The sequence below is a fragment of the Symphalangus syndactylus genome, chromosome 23 (genome assembly GCF_028878055.3).
Source record: "Symphalangus syndactylus isolate Jambi chromosome 23, NHGRI_mSymSyn1-v2.1_pri, whole genome shotgun sequence".
Lineage (NCBI taxonomy): Eukaryota > Metazoa > Chordata > Mammalia > Primates > Hylobatidae > Symphalangus > Symphalangus syndactylus.
In genome coordinates, this window is record NC_072445.2 from 17,912,850 (window position 1) to 17,931,728 (window position 18,879).

An 18,879-nucleotide genomic window follows, 5' to 3' on the forward strand; every position below is an offset into this window, starting at 1 on the left:
GGAATGAAAATTTGATTTTGGCCCCTAATTATAAAAATAATAACAGTGAAGATGGATCAGAGGCCTGCTGGTCTCAGTGCTGTGCTGATTTTGCTAAATGCGTGGGTGTCAAGTGTTGCCCACAGAACCCCCCACCTCTCCTCGGGGCCAGGCTCACAATGCCCTTGGCTGGCACAGCTGCACATGCAGACACACACGCACGCACACACATGCATGCATGAGTCTCTGCACGTCCCAGGAGATGTGTCCCACCCCCTTCATTCCCCTCTGATAACCCAGCGGCTTCCAGCAGGACAGACACGTACCCTTCAGGCTGGCCACATCAGGCACGTGCCAGACCAGCTGCCAGGGCCCAGAACCTCAGGCCTGCTGGGCCCTAGAGGGTGACCTGCTCCACAGCTGACCCTGTTCAACCTCAGGAAGGATGGTAACTCTCCGGGATGTGAGGGATGTGAGACCCCACCCAAGCCCTCTTCGGAGTCAGTGTCCATGCAAGGTAGGGTTTAATGAGGAGCCTCAGGGAGCCCCCCAGCTTCCTGTGGGCACCCAGCCCCTGCTGGAGTCCTGGGGAGAGTGGGCATACTCCGAGGAGATGCAGAGAAACAAGCAGAGGCTCAGGTGGGGCCAGCAGGGCTCCAGCAGGAAAGGGGGTGAATCTGGGAAGGGTGGAGGTGATAGAGATGCATGGAGAGGGCTTGGCCAAGGAGTGCTAACTGGGTAGTTGGAATTTAAGAAAAGGAAGACCCGTGTGACCTGGAAAGAGATTAGGAAATGGGCTCTAGAGCAGGCAGCACTGGGTTTGGATCCTGGCTCTGCCACTTATAAGCTGGGTGACGTTGGGCAGGTGGCTTACCCTCCCTGAGCCCCTCTGTGTCATCTGCAAAATGGGCATACTAATAGCACCCAGCTCACAGATTGTGAGAAGAAAACGAGGTCCTCGGTGTAAAATGCTAAGCGTTGTGTCCGGCACACAGAGCCTGCTCAATTCACGGTAGCTGTTCTTTGGAAAGTACAGAGGCTCTGAGAGAAAACCCTGAGAAGTGAGCCACAGCTTACCCTGTGGGCTGTTAGAAAGGGGGTCCACATGGGTGAGAGGCAGCAGAGGGGCTGGGGCCAGGGACCAGGGCAGCCTCTGTCCTCGTCACTCTTGTCTTTGAAGGGTGTGACAGGGTGAAGAGGTAAAGACAGCCACTGCTGCCCTGCTGGGGTCTTTCCAGGGAAATTGTGAGGGTCCTGGGGAGCTTCTCTCCACCCCATGCCTCCATCATTCAGATGAGGGGGCCAAGGGCCACAGAGGAGAAGAGACTTGCCCAAGGTAACTCAGAGAGTGAGGATAGAGGCAGGCCTGCTAAGCCCAAGTCAACTTCCTTTTCCCTGCCCCTGCTCAGAAAGAGAAGCCAGGGGCCAAAGACCTAGAAACCACATTCCCTGGGAATAGAGATGCAAGACTCTGCTCCTGTTCCCATCCAGGGCTTTGACTAAGACCTTGCTGAGGCCTGGAGAACTCTTGTGCTTCCTCTAAAGCCCAGACCAAAGACACCTCCTCTGGAAAGCCCACCCTGACCGGTGATGGCTGTCCTGCCAGATGGCCAAGCTGTGTTCCGCCAGGACGGGCTCGTACCCTTCAGGCTGGCCACGTTGGCACGTGCCAGACCAGCTGCCAGGGCCTGGGGCCTCTTTTGAGGCTTTGACTTGGCCCCCACCCTGGTTCGTGGACCTGTTATTTCCCCATGCTGAGCTTCAAGGTTCTGAGGCCAGAGACAGGGTCCTAGTCAAGTTTGAGGCCTCAGATCCAACACCATGACCCAACCCAGTGCTTTTGTGCATGGAATGAAGGAATCCTGACCATGCTGGGCTGAGACCTGCCAGGGCAAGGGCCCCAGGAGTAGGCACAGGGCCCTGGGGCATAGCCATCCTGCCCTGGCCTATCCCTGCCCCATGCCTGAGCCCCGTGCTAACAGCAAGTTCCTGTTGCAAGCTGTACCCTGTCCCAGACACGTGGCATTTACCAAAAGGGCAGAGACATTGAGAAGGGCCTCCCCTGTGCCATCCACTCACAAAGGGGCTGGAAAGGCCAGCAAGGAGAGGAGTCATATTTCAAAGGGCTCTGAAGATGTCACAGTGACGGCAATGCTCACCACCTCAAACCGCCCAAGGAGCCATATCCAGACTAGACAATATAAGAAACAGCTGCAGAGCAGCAAGAGGACAGCAACCCGACCCCAGAAATGGACATGAGAGGTAAACAGACAATTAAACAATTGAGGCCAGGAGCTCGAGACCAGACTGGGCAACATAGTGAGAATCTGCCTCTTCAAAAAATGTTAAAATTAGCTGGGCAAGGTAGGGTAGTGTGTGCCTGTAGTCCTAACTACTCAGGAGACTGAGGTGGGAGGATCACTTGAGCCGAAGTTGAAGGCTGCTTTGAGCTATGATCACACCACACCACTCCAGCCTGTGTGACAGAGTGAGATCCTGTCTCAAAAAATAGAAAGAAAAAAAAAGAAATGAAAAGATGCAGAAAATCATTATACATCACTCTACCTCTGGTAGATGGGAAAAATTCAAAAGCTGGATAAAGCCCAGCATTGGCGGGGATGTGAGTGACAGCCCCATCCCCACAGGGCATGTACTAGGGGAATTTGGCAGCTCATTCATAGAGTGGGTGGACAGGAAAATGTGTGGCTGCACATCATAGGGTTCCATGTAGCAGGTGGAAGCAACAAGGCTAGATTTTATTTTGACTGATTGATTGATTGATTGACTGCACTCTGTCACCCAGGCTGGAGTGCAGTGGCGTAATCATAGCTCACTGCAGCCTCCAACTCCTGGGCTTAAGTGATCCTCCTGCCTCAGCCTCTCAAGTAGCTGGGACTACAGGGGTACATCACCATGCCCAGCTCAAGGCTAGATTTTATACAGTGTTGACTCAATGAGATCTATAACACAATGACATTTATCAAAGTAAAAAGAAAAATACGTGTTTACAAAAGAGTAATGCCCACCTGCAGGAACCATACAAACAAAGGCATCAAAGACAGTAAAATGGGGAGACAAAGGAAGGGTGTGAGGAAGAGAGGAAAGGAATAAATACCAAACGAGAAAGGTCAGTGATGCCAGTGAGCCTGCCATGGCCTGAGTAACACTAGCCCCACCCCCGGTCCACACTGAGGACCACATCTGAGGTCCACAGGGAGGAACAGTCCCCAAGGTCCTCAGCACAGGCTCAGGTGGAGCCAGGAGCCGTGTCCGTGAGGGTCAGATCTGGGCCTGACCTCAGAGCTTGCCCCTCCCTGCACCCTCCACAGCAGAGGAGGCTCTTGGTGGAAGTCAAGCTGCTGTACACGCAGGGTTGCACCCACCTTGGGCCCCTTTTATGCCCTGGAAGTGGAAGAGGACAGACCTCAAACTAGAGCGGTGATTCTACTGAGCTGGGTGCCAGGAGAAAATGGGAAGCAAGTCCTCACTCTTATAAAAGTTCCTGGGAGGTCAGGTGCAGTGATTCATGCCTGTAATCCCAGCACTTTCGGGGGCAAAGGCAAGAGGATTGCTTGAGGCCAGGAGCTCAAGACCAGCCTGGCCAGCATATTGAGACCCCCATCTCTAAAAACATTTTTTTTAATTAGCCAGATATGGTGGCTTGCATCTGCAGTCTCAGTTATTCAGGAGGCTGAGGCAGGAGGATCATTTGAGCCCAGGAGGTCCAGGCTGCAGTGAGCTATGATCACACCACTGCACTCCAGCTGGGTGACAGAGTAAGACCCTGTCTCAACTTTTTTTTTTAAAGTTCTTGGAATTCAGGTGATTTTTTTTTCTTTAAGGAGAGTCTTTATCTTTAGACACACATTTAGAAAAATCTGTGAAATGATATGCTGTTATAGATGTGCTTCAAAATCTAGGTGTGGGGGCAGGGGAGAGGGGGCAAGGAGGTGGATGAAACCAGCTTGGTCATAAATTGATAGTTGCTGAGTCTGGGAATGAGTGCGTGGGGTTCATTATACCTTATTCTCTATTTGTGCATGTGTTTCAGAGTTTCCACAATAAAAACTTCAAGAAGAAAAACTTCCCAGTAAGAAACTCTCCCATGTGAGGGGACTAGCCCCTGACCTCAGGGAACCCCACCCAGTCTGCCAGAGGACACACAACCCCTGCCCTGCATCTTCTTAGCCTGCCTTGGCTGGCCAAGGCCACATTGTAGGACACAGGCATGGGGGTCCTGACAAATGCTCAGCCTCGGACCTGGCCCTTATCACTGAGGCCAAGGGTCAGGCACTGGAGCCACATCTAAGCAGACCTGGTTCTGGTTCCAGCTCCACCTTGCATGTGGCCTGAGGCACCTCACCTGAACCACACCTGCCTGGATCCGAGGAAGTGCCCAGTGAGTCCTGGGTCATTATCAGTGAGAAAGTCCTCCTGCTCTTTTTGTGGCTGCTCCTCTCACTGCCTCTGCCTCCACGTCTATATAATGAGGACTGGAATCACCAGGCAAGTTTGCAGATTAAATGAGACAATGCCCAGTGTGCACTCAGACAGAGCTGCCAGGACCAGGGGAGGGAGCTGACCAGGGTCATACATCCAGCTAGTGGCAGAACTGGGTTCTTCACGGGAGCAGGGCACCGTGCCAGCTGCCACTCCCATCCCCCACCATGAGGCCTTCAGGCCAGTGGGCAGCATGTCTTCTTTCAGAGTCTGAGGCCGTGTCCCTGAGACCCTTCCCTCCAGCCCCAACTCCCACTCCAGGAGCCTCTGACTCAGGAGAGCACCAGGAAGCCTGTGTGGGCCAGATGCAAGCCAGGAAGGAGAGGGTTGGGGAAGAAGGAGGCAGAAGCCTCTATCCTGCCCTCCCGGAACACAGAGGTATCCAGGGACATCAGTCTGGGAGAGTGCACCCAGACTCAGGGACTCTACCAGGAGACTGCTGGGTGACTCCTAAGTCAGGAGTCTTAGCCTTGCCTGGCCTTTCCTTTAATTAACAATAATAATAGTCAACATTTGTATACCTCCTACTGTGTACAAGGCAGTGTTCTGCTTTAGGTATATTATCTCATTTAATTCTCACAACAACCCTAAGAGGCCAATGCTATTATTGTCTTCATTTTACAGATGGGGAAACCTAGACAAAGAGAGGGTAAGTAACTTTCCAAAAGTCACGCAGCTTGCACACAGCAGAGCTAGGATTTGGCCTGCCTTGAGTTTGTGCTCTTACCCCCGCAGTGCACTCTCAGACAGCATGGCCGGGCTTTTCCTGAGCCAGCACTTCTGATTCCCCCTGGGGTGTAACAGCTGATACCCTGTTTATACCACAACACCTGGATGGGAGCTTCACCCAGGGGTGGCAGTGCTGGCACCCGGGCAGCACTCCTACCTTGTCTCTTACTTGGGAAAGCAGAGCAGAAAGTAAGTGGGAATAATGCCATCAGAGGGACGGGTTTTTAACTCATTTTTTCTTCTTCTTTTTTGCTGTTGTTGTTGAGATAGGGTTTCACTCCCATCACCCAGGCTGGAGTGCAATGCCACAATCTCGGCTCACTGCAACCTCCGACTCCTGGGCTGAAGTGGTTCTCCTGCCTCAGCCTTCTGAGTAGCTGGGACTACAGGTGCATGCCACTGCACCTAGCTAATTTTTGTATTTTTTGTAGAGATGGGGTTTCTCCATGTTGCTCAGGCTGGTCTCAAACTCCTGGCCTCAAGCAATCCGCCCGCCTCTGCCTCCCAAAGTGCTGGGATTACAGGCATGAGCCACCGTGCCCAGCCTCCTTCTTCATTTAAATCACTCATTAAAAGTTAATCTGGGCCAAGTGCAGTGGCTCAAAAAATATATATATACACAAAAAATTAGTAGAGCATGGTGGCATACTTACTCAGGAGGCTGAGGTAGGAGGATTGCTTGAGTCAGGGAGGCAGAGGTTGCAGTGAGCCGAGATTGTGCCACTGTACTCCAGCCACTCCAGCCTAGGCAACAGTGAGACGCTGTCTCAAAAAACAAAAGAATGTTATCCAAGATCAGCAACAAAGTAGTCATGAAATGCCCTTACAACCAGTCACAGCAAGGCCCTGGAGAATCTGTTTCCTCTACTGAATGCAAGCAGCTGGGGCATCCCCTCCCAGCTGAAACATGCTGAAAGAGGAGTGGATAAGAGCACAGGTCTCAGGGTGGGTGCTGCCACTTCCAAGCTGTAAAACCCTGGACCACAGATTAGTTCACCTCTCTGGGTCTCAGTTTTCCCATCCATAAAGTGGGGTGATAATAGCTTCTCCTTGCAAAGTTGTTAGAAGTTTGTTTGTTTGTTTTTCCTGCCTCAGGTTTATTTGTACAAATAGCAGAGGAGGACACCAGCCCCATGCAGATGGCAGCCCAGGAGGAGTCATACTAGTCCTTCTGTCCTCATGTTGGCGGACAGAGATCTCTACTCTGAAACCTTTGTAGAGGCCTGGGCAGCTTTGGGAGCCTGAGCTGGAACTGAAGCTGGAGCTGCAGCCCGGGCCTTGGTTTGGTCCTTGGCCTTGGCCTTTGGCCGGCACAGCCTGAGCCCTTGGCAATGCAGGCACAAGCACACTTCCCAAGCTTGGGGTGGGCAATGTAGGCAAGTCAATGAAGCTTGCGGCTGACACCCTTTAGGATCTTGGGCTTAACCTCCTTGGGCTTTATGAGGACCTTGATAGCCTCAGCACGTGCCCGCATGGCCTTGGCATTGTTGGCCTGCATCATTTTTAGACCCTTCTTCTTGTGCTTCTTGGCAAGGTGCATGCTCCTTAGGAACTTGGGGTCCACCCCATTAAGACAGGGTTTCCTGATGCCATTTTTGTGCCATTTTGGGGACTGGTTGTGTGTGTTGTGGTTCTTGGACTTTGCCATGTCTGCACCTTAAGCCGCAGCTGCTGAAGCACCTAGAACCAAAAAAGCTAGAAAGTTTAAATGAACTAATGTATGTAAAGCATTCAGCCTAGGGCCTGGCACATACATGGGTACACATGTTGTGCACATACAAGGTGTACAACATGGGCTATTAGCATTACTACCGTGATCAGGACCACCCCAACCAAGTCATGCCCTCCTTTGGGGGAAGGAACTGCATCTTATTTATCTTTGTCTATTTGAGCATTTGGCATGGGGCTTGGCACACAGTAGGTGCTCCATGTCTTAGACCAGGTTCCCCAGAAGCAGATCCTGAGATGAGGATTCATAGCTGAATGATTTGGGAGTGCTCCCACGGAAACTGGAGAGGGACTCAGGGAGCAAGACAAGAAAGTAAGAGGCCAAGAAGAGTGCAGATTCAGGCAAAATTCTGCAGAGGGTGACTTCAGCCTGATCTCGCAGGGGAACTTGGAAGTGTAAATTACACCTCAGGGTTGTCCTCGCTCCAGGCAAGGGAGCTGGGACCTCACTCTCCTGCACCCCAGTCATTGGCTAAGGGCCACCATGGAGGGGATAGACTTCCAGGCACTTCCCATTATGCTCCAGTAGCAGAGGGCAGTGCTGAGAGGCCACCTAGAAGGGAAGGCACCCAGGGGCCAGGAGGGTCCATGAAAATGGAAAAGGGGTGGAGGGGACCTGCCACCTTCCATAAATGTCATCCCAGCCTCTGAAAGGTCACAGTTCCCCAGAAAGTCCAGGGCAGTGGAGGCAGAGTGGGCAGGGGGGGCTGCCAGGCCGTGGCAGCAGCTCTAACTCACACCTTGGTCAGAGCCGGGAGGGTCCTCTGAGCAGCCAGCCTCCCTACCAGCTGACAGGGGCAGGCCTGGGACTGCCTGAGTTGGTCTTAAGAGCCCCTACTATGTGCCTGGCATAGATGCTGAGTTCTTCACATGATTTTCTCATTTAACCCTCACACCACCCCTAGACAGATGACTCTGAGGCATGGAGGCATGTCATGGAGAGGCCTTCCTATGACCCCCAAAGAGTGAAGGGCAAAGATGATTGATGTCATTAAGAAATGCAAATAAAAACCACAATGAGCTATCATTTCACACCCACTAGGGTGGTTATAATAAAAAATCTTTAATGAAACATAAGTGTTGGTGAAGATGTGGAGAAATGAGATCCCTCACACATTGCTAGCGGGAATGTAAAATGGTACGGCTACCATGGAAGTTTGGCAGTTCCACCTTAAGCTAAACACAGAAGCACGACAGGACCCTGAAATTCCACTCTTAGTATAGACTAAAACAAATTAAATACACTTGTTCAGACAAAAGCTTGCACAAGAATGTTCACAGCAGCACTATTCACAACCCCAACAGTGGAAACAACCCCAATGTCCCCCACTGATGAATGGATAAACAAAATGTGGTATATCCATACAATGGAATATTATTCAGTCTCATAAAAAGAAATAAAATGCCGATGCATGCTGCAACATGGATGAACTTTGAAAACATTATGCTGAATACAAGAAGCCAGACACAAAAGGCCATATAGTGTACAATCCCATTTATAGGAAATGTCCAGAATGGGGAGATTTTTAGAGACAGAATGCAGATTGCTGGCTGCCAAGGGCTGGGAGGCAGGGACTGAGGAGTGGTGTGGAACTGGGGAGTGGTGACAGTCAAGAAGCATTTTCTTTTTTTTTTCTTTTCTTTTTTTTTTTTTTTTTTTTTTCGAGACAGGGTCTCACTCTGTCACCCAGGCTGAAGTACAGCGGCATGATCTCCGCTCACCACAGCCTCAACCTCCTGAGCTCAAGCAATCCTCCCACCTCAGCCTCCCAAGTAGCTAACTACATGGGTACACCATTACCATCACAACAACTCATTTTTGTATTTTTTTTTTGTAGATACAGGGTCTCCCCATGTTGCCCAGGCTGGTTTTGAACTCCTGGGCTCAAGCAATCCACCCACCTCAGCCTCCCAAAGTGTTGGGATTACAGGCATGAGCCACTGTGCCCAGCCTGCACAGCATTTTCAATGTACTAAATGCTGCTAAATTATACACTTTAAGGCCAGGCGTGGGGCTCACGCCTATAATCCCAGCACTTTGGGAGGCCAAGGTGGGCGGGTTGCCTGAGCTCAGGAGTTCGTGACCAGCCTGGGCAACATGGTGAGACCCCATCTCTACTAAAAACACAAAAAATTAGCCAGGCTACTCGCGAGGCTGAGACAGGAGAATCACTTGAACACAGGAGGCAGAGGTTGCAGTGAGCCGAGATTGCACCACTACACTCCAGCCTGGGCAACAGAGACTGTCTCCTAAATAAATAAAATATTTTAAAATGGTTAAAATGGCACTTTTATGTGTACTCTACCAGAATTCTCAAGTTAAAAAAAAAATGTGAGTTTTGAACCTCCCCTCCAAGGGCCTGGGAGCTGCCAACACAGAGTCAGCCACAGTGTTTCCAGATGGACAGAACGAATCAAAAACATGTCTGCCAGACACTATGCTGACAGGAAGATGGGACTCAAGTTGTTTTTAAAAAATTTTGTGCCTTGGTCTGCTGGAGAAATAAAAGCTCTGACCTTGAGTTCACACAGGCCTGAATGTAAATGCTGGTTCCACCACTGGCTGTGTGACCTTGGGCAAATCACTGAGTCTTTCTGGGCCTCAGTTTTCTCATCTGTAAAATGGAGATAAGCAGCAGCTCTTCGTTCACTCATGAAAAAGCCCTAAGCGCAGTGCAGGAGCACAGTAAGGACCAGCAAGGGTTGGTTTCCTTCCTCCCTCTCCTTTCCCCACAAATGCCCTTGACATTTATCCCAGCCAGATTTCACCTGTACAGACACCCTCCCGGGAGGCTGTGCACAGGGCAGCACTTGTCGAGGTTCTCTGATGGACTCTGCCCGTGGGATGTTTACACTTTCAAAGAGAAAACGAGTTAATCCACAGGAAGCCTAAGTGATAGAGGGGACTGAAGAATTTCTGGACTAATCCAGGAAATATTCTGGACTAATCCAGGAAATATTCAGGCCCTTTCCCTCCAATCACGCCACCAGGCCAGCAACCTGCTTCAACGCTATCTCCCTTCACACACACATGCTCTCCAAACTCCTAACCTAATAATTCCCAGGAGCTGGTTTCTGACCTTGTTCTCCCCTGTCCACAGCTCAAAATGTCAGCATAAGAATGCTGTTCGGCCTTTCCAGGGAAGAACTATTCTTTTTTTCAATTTTTGGTATTAAAATACTCATTTTTTAGGATACGATAATAGGAAACTGATTTTTTACCTATCCTGTGTCCTTACTTGACAAAATAAGATGCCACCAAACTTTATGCCAGTTCCCAAAATGACTTTTTGAAATTTTATTGATAAATCCTCAAATCTGAGAGCACAACACTGTGCTCCCTAACCCCAATCTCCCTCTCCCAGCAGGGAGTGAATCCTGCTTCATTTGCTCAGTGAGCATGAGGAGGGCATGGGCCCTGGGGTCCATCCCTGCCAGGCCACTCCCTCCAGCCCTCTGTCATTCCCACAGTAGCAGACAGGCAACAGCATTTCCTCTTCCCAGCATCGCTGATGCCAGGCTGGGTACCACAGCCTCTGCATACCAACGGACTGGTCCCTACATCCTGGTGCCAGAGGAGGTGGGTAACATGGAGCCATCACACTCACCCAATTACCAGACCTCTGGGTCAGCTTAAGAAGGGATGGAGGCCAGGCACAGTGGCTCATGCCTACAACCCCAGCACTTTGGGAGGCCAAGGAGGGTGGGTCACCTGAGATCAGGAGTTCAAGACCAGCCTGACCAACATGGAGAAACCCCGTCTCTACTAAAATTACAAAAAATTAGCTGGGTGTGGTGGCAAGAGCCTGTAATCCCAGCTACTCGGGAGGCTGAGGCAGGAGAATTGCTTGAACCCAGGAGGCAGAGGTTGCCGTGAGCCAAGATGGCGCCATTGCACTCCAATCTGGGTGACGAGAGCGAAACCTCAAAAAAAAAAAAAAAAAAAAAAAAAAGAAAGCAGTGTCCCCAGCCCAAGACCCTGCCCTGCTTCACCCCACCTCCCTACCCAGAGTTTGGCCTGGGTCCATGGCTGGAGTCCATTCCTAGCCTATAGCCCCAGGCCCTGCTGCAGTGACCCCCATCAGCCCAGGGCATTCTGTTCATGCCCCATGACTCCCATGAAGGATGAGAGCAGGGTGCTGGCTTTACAGGAGTTGGGTGAACCTCAGATACTGAGAGTGGACAACACTTACGCAGCCCTGACCTGGAAAGGGGACCTGTTTTAAGTGCTTTATTTTGACTCACTTCATCCCTACAAGGTAGGTACTATTATATTCCAAGGAGGGAAAACTGACACACAGGGGACTTGCCCAAGGGATGTGAGCCCTGGCAGTCTGGTGCCAGGGTCTGTCCTCTGTGCTCTGCCTCAAGGTAGTCATTGCTCTGTCTAGACTCTGAGTGTCTCTACCCGCTCTCCTCTCTCCTCTTTGCTTTCACAGTGATCCTGCCGGATGCTCCGTTTCCTGCCAGGAGGGAGGGCTACATGTGAAAATTTGGCATCAGAGTCTCAGCCACTCCCTCCTCAGGAACCACCTGCCTGCCTGCCACAGCAGGCGGTGAAGAGCCAGCCCTGACATCAGACAGCCCCTGGAGGCAGGCAGGCCTGTCTGAACCCTCCTCCCTGCTACAACAGAAATGGCTATCAGCCCCAGTGGTCAGGCCTACAGCAGGCTGTGCCTGGCCACCACTTGACAGGCAGCGCTCACCCCCCACCTCTGCTCCAGGGGCCCAGCTGAGGCAGCACCTACCCAGGATGTCATGGTGCCATAGTTGCACCAGCTCCAGGACCAGGGCAGCTGAAAGCCCCTTTGCCCACTAGATGGCACAATGTGCACAGAAATGTGGGTTGACCACTTGGCCACCCTTTCCACCTGCAGAGGAACTGGATTTCACCACACTCAGCATTTATCTCATTTTTATTCTCATTCCTCATCCTAACCCATAGCCAACCATTTGTATGTGTCCTTACAAAACAAGTGCATGTATTTTTTAGTTTCACAATTAGTACATTTATACACACACACACACACACTATATATATATTTCTTAATTGTTTTCGCTCAGCACTGTAATTTTAAAACTCATTCATGTTGCTGTGGGCCCATTTAGTTTCTGGTGGGCACCTTCCACATTTATTTACCCACTCTGAGGGCGCCAGGCACCCAAGTTCCCTCCAACACCCCAGCAACCCTGCCATGACCGTCCTTGACAGGAACCGTTACTGCCCGGCCTGAAAACCTAAGAAGCAGAATTGCCAAGTTACGGGGCATGCAGTGACTTCATCTGGCACAGTACTGCCAGCCAGCTCTCAACCCACCCAGTTCTTGGAGGGTTCCTGGGGAAAAGACGCCCAGCCTCCTAGGACTGCTCAGCCTAGCACCCCTTCCTGTGGGGAGGGGCCCCAATCCTTTCTGCTTGGGCCTAGGGGAGATGAAGAGTCAGTGGCCTCTGTCAAGAGCATCTTACAAAGGTAAGACCTTAAAGTCCTACATGTCCCCTGGGCTTTTTTTTTTTTTTTTTTTTTTTAAGTAAAGGGCAATGGCTGGCCTGTTAAATTCCCCACATCCCTCTCTTCAGGAGCCTTTCTGATTACAAAGCCCATTCTTTTTCTCCCTTCTCCCACAGAACTATTCCAGTTTCCTGCATTTCTCTTCCTCTGCCCATCCCTTTCATGTGAACACTCTACGCTTACTAGCTATGTGTCTGTGGACAAGTTACTTGGACTCTCCCTCTTTGTCTATAATATGGAAATAAGTAGTATCATTACTAATAATAGGCACACAGGCATAATCCCTCCCTGGCCTCTGCACACAGCCCTCCCTCTAACTCAATGCTGCCCCGCTTCCCACATATATTTAAGTAGCTCAAGCTCCTCCTCCCCCAGGAAGTCATCCCTGATTGAACCAGATACAGTCCCAATGTCCTTAATCCAATTTTCACCTAGTAAGAGCTCAAGTGGTTATTTTTGGCTGAAATTTGAAATAACAATAATGGCTATAATGTGCTGAGCACCTACTATGTGCCAAGAATTCTATGGCCTACTCCATATCCACACAAGAGCCCTGGGAGGCAGACATTGTCATCCTCGCTTCTCAAATGAGGAGGCTGAGACTCAGAAAGTGAGGTGATTTGCCCAAAGTCATTGGCAGGTAATTGTCAAGGTCAGGACTGGAATACAGGCTTGTCTGATATAAAAGCTCTACCCCACACCACCTCCTTCAGAATCCCTTCCTCTTGCCCTCATTCCCCCATATACATGGTGTGTGCATTGCATTTTAAAATTATTTGTGGTTTTAAGTACACAAATAATAGAGGGATATAGTCTCTTTATTAAAAAATTAAAGCACTATAGAGCTGTGTCATCGTTGACCAGGAACCTTCTACCTTCCCTTCTCCCCAAAGGAACTCCCACTATTAGCACTGTCTTGGGTATCATGCTTGTGGGTTTTTTTTTGTTTTTTGTTTTTTTTTTTGAGACAGGGTATCTTGCTCTGGTGCCCAGGCTGGAGTGCGGGGAATGCAGTGGTGTGATATCACAGCTCACCACAACCTCTGCCTCCCAGGTTCAGGTGATCTTCATGCTCAGCCTCCCAAGTGGCTGGGATTACAGGTGCATGCCACCAGGCCCAGCTAATTTTTGTATTTTTAGCAGAGATGGGGTTTCACCATGTTGGCCAGGCTGGTCTTGAACTCCTGGTCTCGAGTGACCACCCACCTCAGCCTCCCAAAGTGCTGGGATTATAGGTGTGAGCCACTGTACCCAGTCCCATAAATTTTTCTGTATTTGTAGGAAATAATGTTGTTAAGTGATTTTACATAAATAATGTGTGTGGGGCCGGGCACAGTGGTTCACGCTTGTAATCCCAGCACTTTGGGAGAACGAGGCGGGTGAATCACTTGAGACCAGGAGTTGGGGACTGGCCTGGTCAACATGGCGAAAACGTGTCTCTACTAAAAATACAAAAATTATCTGGGCATGGTGGCCTGTGATCCCAGCTATGCAGGAGGTTAAGACACCTTGAACCCAGGGTATGGAGGTAGAAGTGAGCTGAGATTGCACCACTGCACTCCAGCCTGGGTGACAAAGTGAGACCTTGTCCTAAAAAAAAAAAAAAAAAAAAAAAAAAAAAACAGAATAATGTATGAGGTATATCACTCTTCAACAGGCTTTTTTCCATTCAACAATATGTCTTGGAGAGCGGCATCTATCTATACCTACACCATCCTTTCTTGGAACAGTTGTGTGCTACTCCATGGCACACATGGACTTTGCTTATTTACCCAGGCCCCTACTGATGGCTATTCAGATTGTTTCCAATTCTATTAAAAACAGGCTGAAACGAGTATGTACAGACCTCTCTGGGCACTGTGGTATGTGCTCTGTGCAGGGCATGGACAGTCATCTCTTCTCATCTGTCACATTGTTAGCAAATACCTCTCACAGGGGTTCTCAACTTGGGAGCCACTGGAGGTTTCAGGGGGACCTCAAATCCCTGAAATTGTACCCAGAGTAACCTGTGTGTGCCTCTGCATATATGCACTATCTGGGGAGAGGGTCCACAACCCTTAGCAAGTTTCAGGTTTTCAAAGGGCCCATAAAAGCTAAGAAGTACCGACCTGTATTAACTTTCATACCTTTATGTTCTGGCTAATACGATGTTTTGTGCTCAAAAGGACAAGCCGGGTAACATAAAGCCTCTTCTCCCCCTTGTTCTGCCAACAAGGATTCCATCTAGTGCTGAAAGAAAGGACCTCTGGAGTCAGACCCAGGCCTAAATCCTGGCTCCATCCATTACTATGCAATTTTGGGCAATTAATTAACAACCAAGCTTCAGTTTCCACATTACAAACTGAGGTGAGTAAAACCTGCTTCATAGAGTTGTTGTAAGGAGTAAACAAAATCCCTCGCGCCAAGCATCTAGCAGGCACAGTAGGTACTGCTATGCACCTGTGCCCTGGGTTTCCTTGAGTTCTGGCCAAGAGCTTTAGGCAACTGGGACCTTCTCAAGGGCAGGGACAAAGGCTCACCCAGAGTCCGCAACCCCGTTGAGCTCTGAGCCTAAATCTGTCATGGACAAATTAGGAGTGAATACACTGAGAAGAGTCCTTGTCCAGGCTCTCCGGGTCATACCACAGCAGTGCCACTAGGAGGCTGCAGGACAGGCCCTGGGGCTGAAGAGACTCTGCAGGAGCAGCTTTGACTGAAATAGTGTGTGTATGCAAGTGTGCATGTGTTGTGTGCTCATCTATGTAAGTGTGTGAATGAGTATGCATGTCTGAGTATGAGCCTGTGTCTGTGAGTGTGTATGTGTTGGCATGTGTGTGTGTGTACACGTGGGTTGGGAGAGGCAGAAACCAAAGGGAAGACAGGGTTTCCAGAGAGGCAGCAGCAGCCCTGGCTTCTCTCCTTGAGTGTCCAGGCTGCTGGAACAAATATTCCATTACCTACTGTGTGTTAAGCACTGCTCTTGTCCTTGAACTCACAGGAAGACAAAAACAAGACAGTTAGGTTCAAGCAATATTTCCAGGTGCCAGCATTGTTCTAGGCACTGGGGATACAAAAAGACACATTCCTTGCCCTCCACCAAGGTCAGACACGACACATCCCTGGAGTCGGTGGCACTTCAGTGAGTAGAGCCCTGTACAGGGCACCCAGGAAGAGCTGTGCTCAAGACCAGAAATCGTGGAGAAAGGCATAGTTGACCCTGTCCTGGGCAGCAAACCCTTTGAGAGGGGCCACATCCCCTACCCTGCCCTGCAGACTCAGACCCAAAATATCTCCAGCCACCTTCTTTCCTCCCTCACTTGGCCACCAAGCAATGCTGGACAGAACTCTTCTCTGTCGGGGGAGATCATGGGGCTTAGGGCTCTCAGTACCCTGATAACCCTTTCTCCATCCTCACCTTCCCGCTGGCAGCTGGCTCTACCTTTCCCCTCCCACCCTTCCCCTCACTCCCAGCAGACAACCCCCCTCTCCCAATTAACATACAAGCTTACCTCTCTGAGCATCCAGTCCCCCGACCAGGCTCAGGAAATGAGGTGCCCTTTCTCTTGCTCAGATTCTCCTGCTTCCTGCTCTGCTGGGGTCTCCTTCTATCAGTCACCACTGACCCCCACCCCCACTTCCACTCACAAACAACCACCAACTATTGCAGCCCAGCGCCACCGTTTCCCAGGCCTGGGACCTTAGACAAGTTACCCCACCTCTCTGAGCTTTGGTCCCCGTGCCTGTAGCACAGGGCGAAACCCAGTGATGCCAACAGAACCTACCTCATGAGGCTGCTGGGAAGATAAGATTATACTGGGCACATAAAATGCTTAGGACTGGGCTAGGAAGTGTTTAGTGAACGTGATCACTGCTGCTGTAAGCCCCTGACAGCACCCACGGTATCTGAAGGGCACAAAGCCTCTAGTAGATGGTCAGAAATAGAGTCCAGGTATGGCATCAAATAGTTGTTTACTTTCCCCATCAAATAATCCTTCATCCAAGTCAGATAAGCCCCAGGGGTCCCCGCAGGGGTCTCCATGCAGAGGCTAGGCTCTCCATCAGGCAGCCTGGTCCCAATGCCCTGGGTCTGGGCGTCACCAGACAGCCTTCAGGGTAAAATGCAGACCATACTAGTGGGCCTTCTCTTGCTGATGATATTGACCTCTTAGTAACTTACTATGCCAACATATTCTTACCAAAGACCCCCTCGAAACAAGGGGAGAGCCACCTGTCTACAAGAAGAGTTGCTCAGGTGTCTCCCATCCTAAAATCCTTATGTCGACCTCCAGTTACAGCCCATCTCTCTCCTTCCCTTCTCAGCCAAGCTTCTTGCAGAAGTCACCTGCACTTTCCCCTTCTCACCCCACCACAGGCTGCCTGACCCCACTGCTTCACCAGTGACGGCCTGTGGCCACTCCACTTGTCCCTCCACAGGCCTCACTTCATCTGTTGAGGTTGACCACTTCCTCTTGGAACATCACCTCCCTTCCCCAGTCCTCCTCCCATCTCCTTGACTGTCTTCTCGACTCCCCACCCAGCTTCTTCCTCCCCACCTGCCTCCTAACCATTGGCTTCCCCAGCGCTCCACCCTGGCTTACTGCGCCTCTCCCCAGCCTCTCGTTGGGTGATCTCATGACTAGAAGCACCGCGCATTTCTAAAGCCTCTCAAGTCTCTCTCCCTCTGTTCTCACCCCTGACCTTATGTTTGGTGTACTGTACTGTCAACAAAACACTTGCAACTAAACAAGCAGAAAAGAATTTCCTCCCTTCTCCTCTCTCTCCTCCTAAGATCCTGAACTCCATAAAGAGTCCCATCCATTCCACCAAGTCAGAGCCCTAGAAGGTACCCTCACCTCCATCCATCTCCAAACTTTCACCAGATCCTGCCTGTTCCACTTCAGGGGAAGTTTATCAATTGAGTAGCCCAATAGGTTTAAGACTGCAGGTGCAGGGAGGCATGGATGCGCTTTATTTCTTGGACATGGCTCAGAGGAGGGGCACCTCCAGAGCACAAGGGCAGGGTGAGGGGCAGCACAGGCCACCAGGAGAGAAAGCCCTGTAGCCCAGATCACACACAGTCTCACCAGACCCCCAGCTGTGCCATGGCTGCTGCAGGCATCTCCCCTCCCTGCCTCAGCCCAGGCCTCCACCAGTCAGCAGCTGAGCTGGCCCAGCTCCCCTCCACAGGAACAGCCTGCAGCTTGCCCTGTGCTCACCCCCGACCCCCTATCCCATTCTCCTTCACTATGAAGTTCCTCTGAATACAAAGCCCACCTCTCAATAACCTATCGCAAGATAATTTGGTTGTGCTAACTTGAATTTCTGAACTCCCTGCCCTGTTTCCCAGCATGGTCCTTTCTCTATGCCAAGCTACTTCAACCTACTAAATAGCTATTTTCCCTCAAATCTTTCTTAACTCCTGTCCTCCATCCCTGCCTTGCCCTACCAGAGTATTATGTTGTTTTGTTTTGTTTTCCTTTTTTTTTTTTGAGACGAAGTCTTGCTCTGTCACCCAGGCTGGAGTGCAGTGGCACGATCTCGGCTCACTGCAACCTCCGCCTCCCGGGTTTAAGCGATTCTCCTGCCTCAGCCTCCCGAGTAGCTGGGATTACAGGTGCATGCCACCACGTCCAGCTAATTTTTGTATTTTTAGTAGAGACAGTTTCGCCACGCTGGCCAGACTGGTCTCAAACTCCTGACCTCAGATATCTACCCGCCTCGGCCTCCCAAAGTGCTGGAATTACAGGCGTGAGCCACCGCACCTGGCCATCTCTTAAATTTACTGAATTCCCTGCTCCCTTCCTGGTCCCTCATACCATCCCTTTTAGAGGGGTTCTTTGCACAGCAGCTGGGCGATCTTAATAAATGTCCATCTGGGATGGGGAGCCACTGGCCAGTTAAAGCAGGGCAGTGACAGGGTTAAAGTCCCAGCACCTAGTGCAACCCATGTAGCCTTCCCTGGCCTGGCCCGTCAGCCACCTCAGCCCCACTGCAACCCTCTAGGTACCTCAAACAGCTGGCAGGTCCCGGCACATCCCACCTGGCATCACACCTCTGGTTTTGGCTGGGATGAAAGGGTATTCCCACTTCAGCCTGTCACTTGACTAACTCTGACTGTCCAGCTTCCAGGCTCTGGGCATCTCCTCAGGAAGCCTTTCTGACCCTCTCGGGTCAGTGTTGCCACACCACATGGGCTCCTGTCGCCTGCTGCAGGAGGCAGAAACTGCTCATGGATGTGTCTCCCTTCTGAGAGCTTCTCCAGGGCAAGATCTGTATTTTGCCCATCTGGGCACACATAGTAAAGGTTTGCATCAGTCAGCGTCCAAGCAGGCAACAGGGGGCCACTTGAAATAGGATAATTTGAGAATTTAACAAAGGGACTGTTTACAAAGGTGTGGACCAGTACAGTGGGTGCTGCAGTGCCCTGACACCAAGGCTCCAAGAGTGTGGAGCAC

The 18,879-nt window shown here is 50.7% G+C and overlaps 2 long non-coding RNA genes and 1 pseudogene across 2 annotated transcripts; 1 reads left to right on the forward strand and 2 right to left on the reverse strand.

Annotated features, from left to right (window-relative positions):
- Window positions 1-283: 283 nt before the first annotated feature.
- Window positions 284-5,405, forward strand: LOC134735778 (uncharacterized). Its single transcript, XR_010119254.1, has 3 exons — window positions 284-496; window positions 1,471-2,241; window positions 4,311-5,405. It is a non-coding gene; the product is annotated as an uncharacterized lncRNA (long non-coding RNA).
- A 1,002-nt stretch (window positions 5,406-6,407) lies between these two features.
- LOC129473315 (large ribosomal subunit protein eL29-like) lies at window positions 6,408-6,856 on the reverse strand (annotated as a pseudogene).
- Window positions 6,857-7,975: 1,119 nt separating this feature from the next.
- Window positions 7,976-8,903, reverse strand: LOC134735781 (uncharacterized). Its single transcript, XR_010119257.1, has 2 exons — window positions 8,839-8,903; window positions 7,976-8,696 (listed from the first exon to the last, which is right to left on the reverse strand). It is a non-coding gene; the product is annotated as an uncharacterized lncRNA (long non-coding RNA).
- Window positions 8,904-18,879: the final 9,976 nt, after the last annotated feature.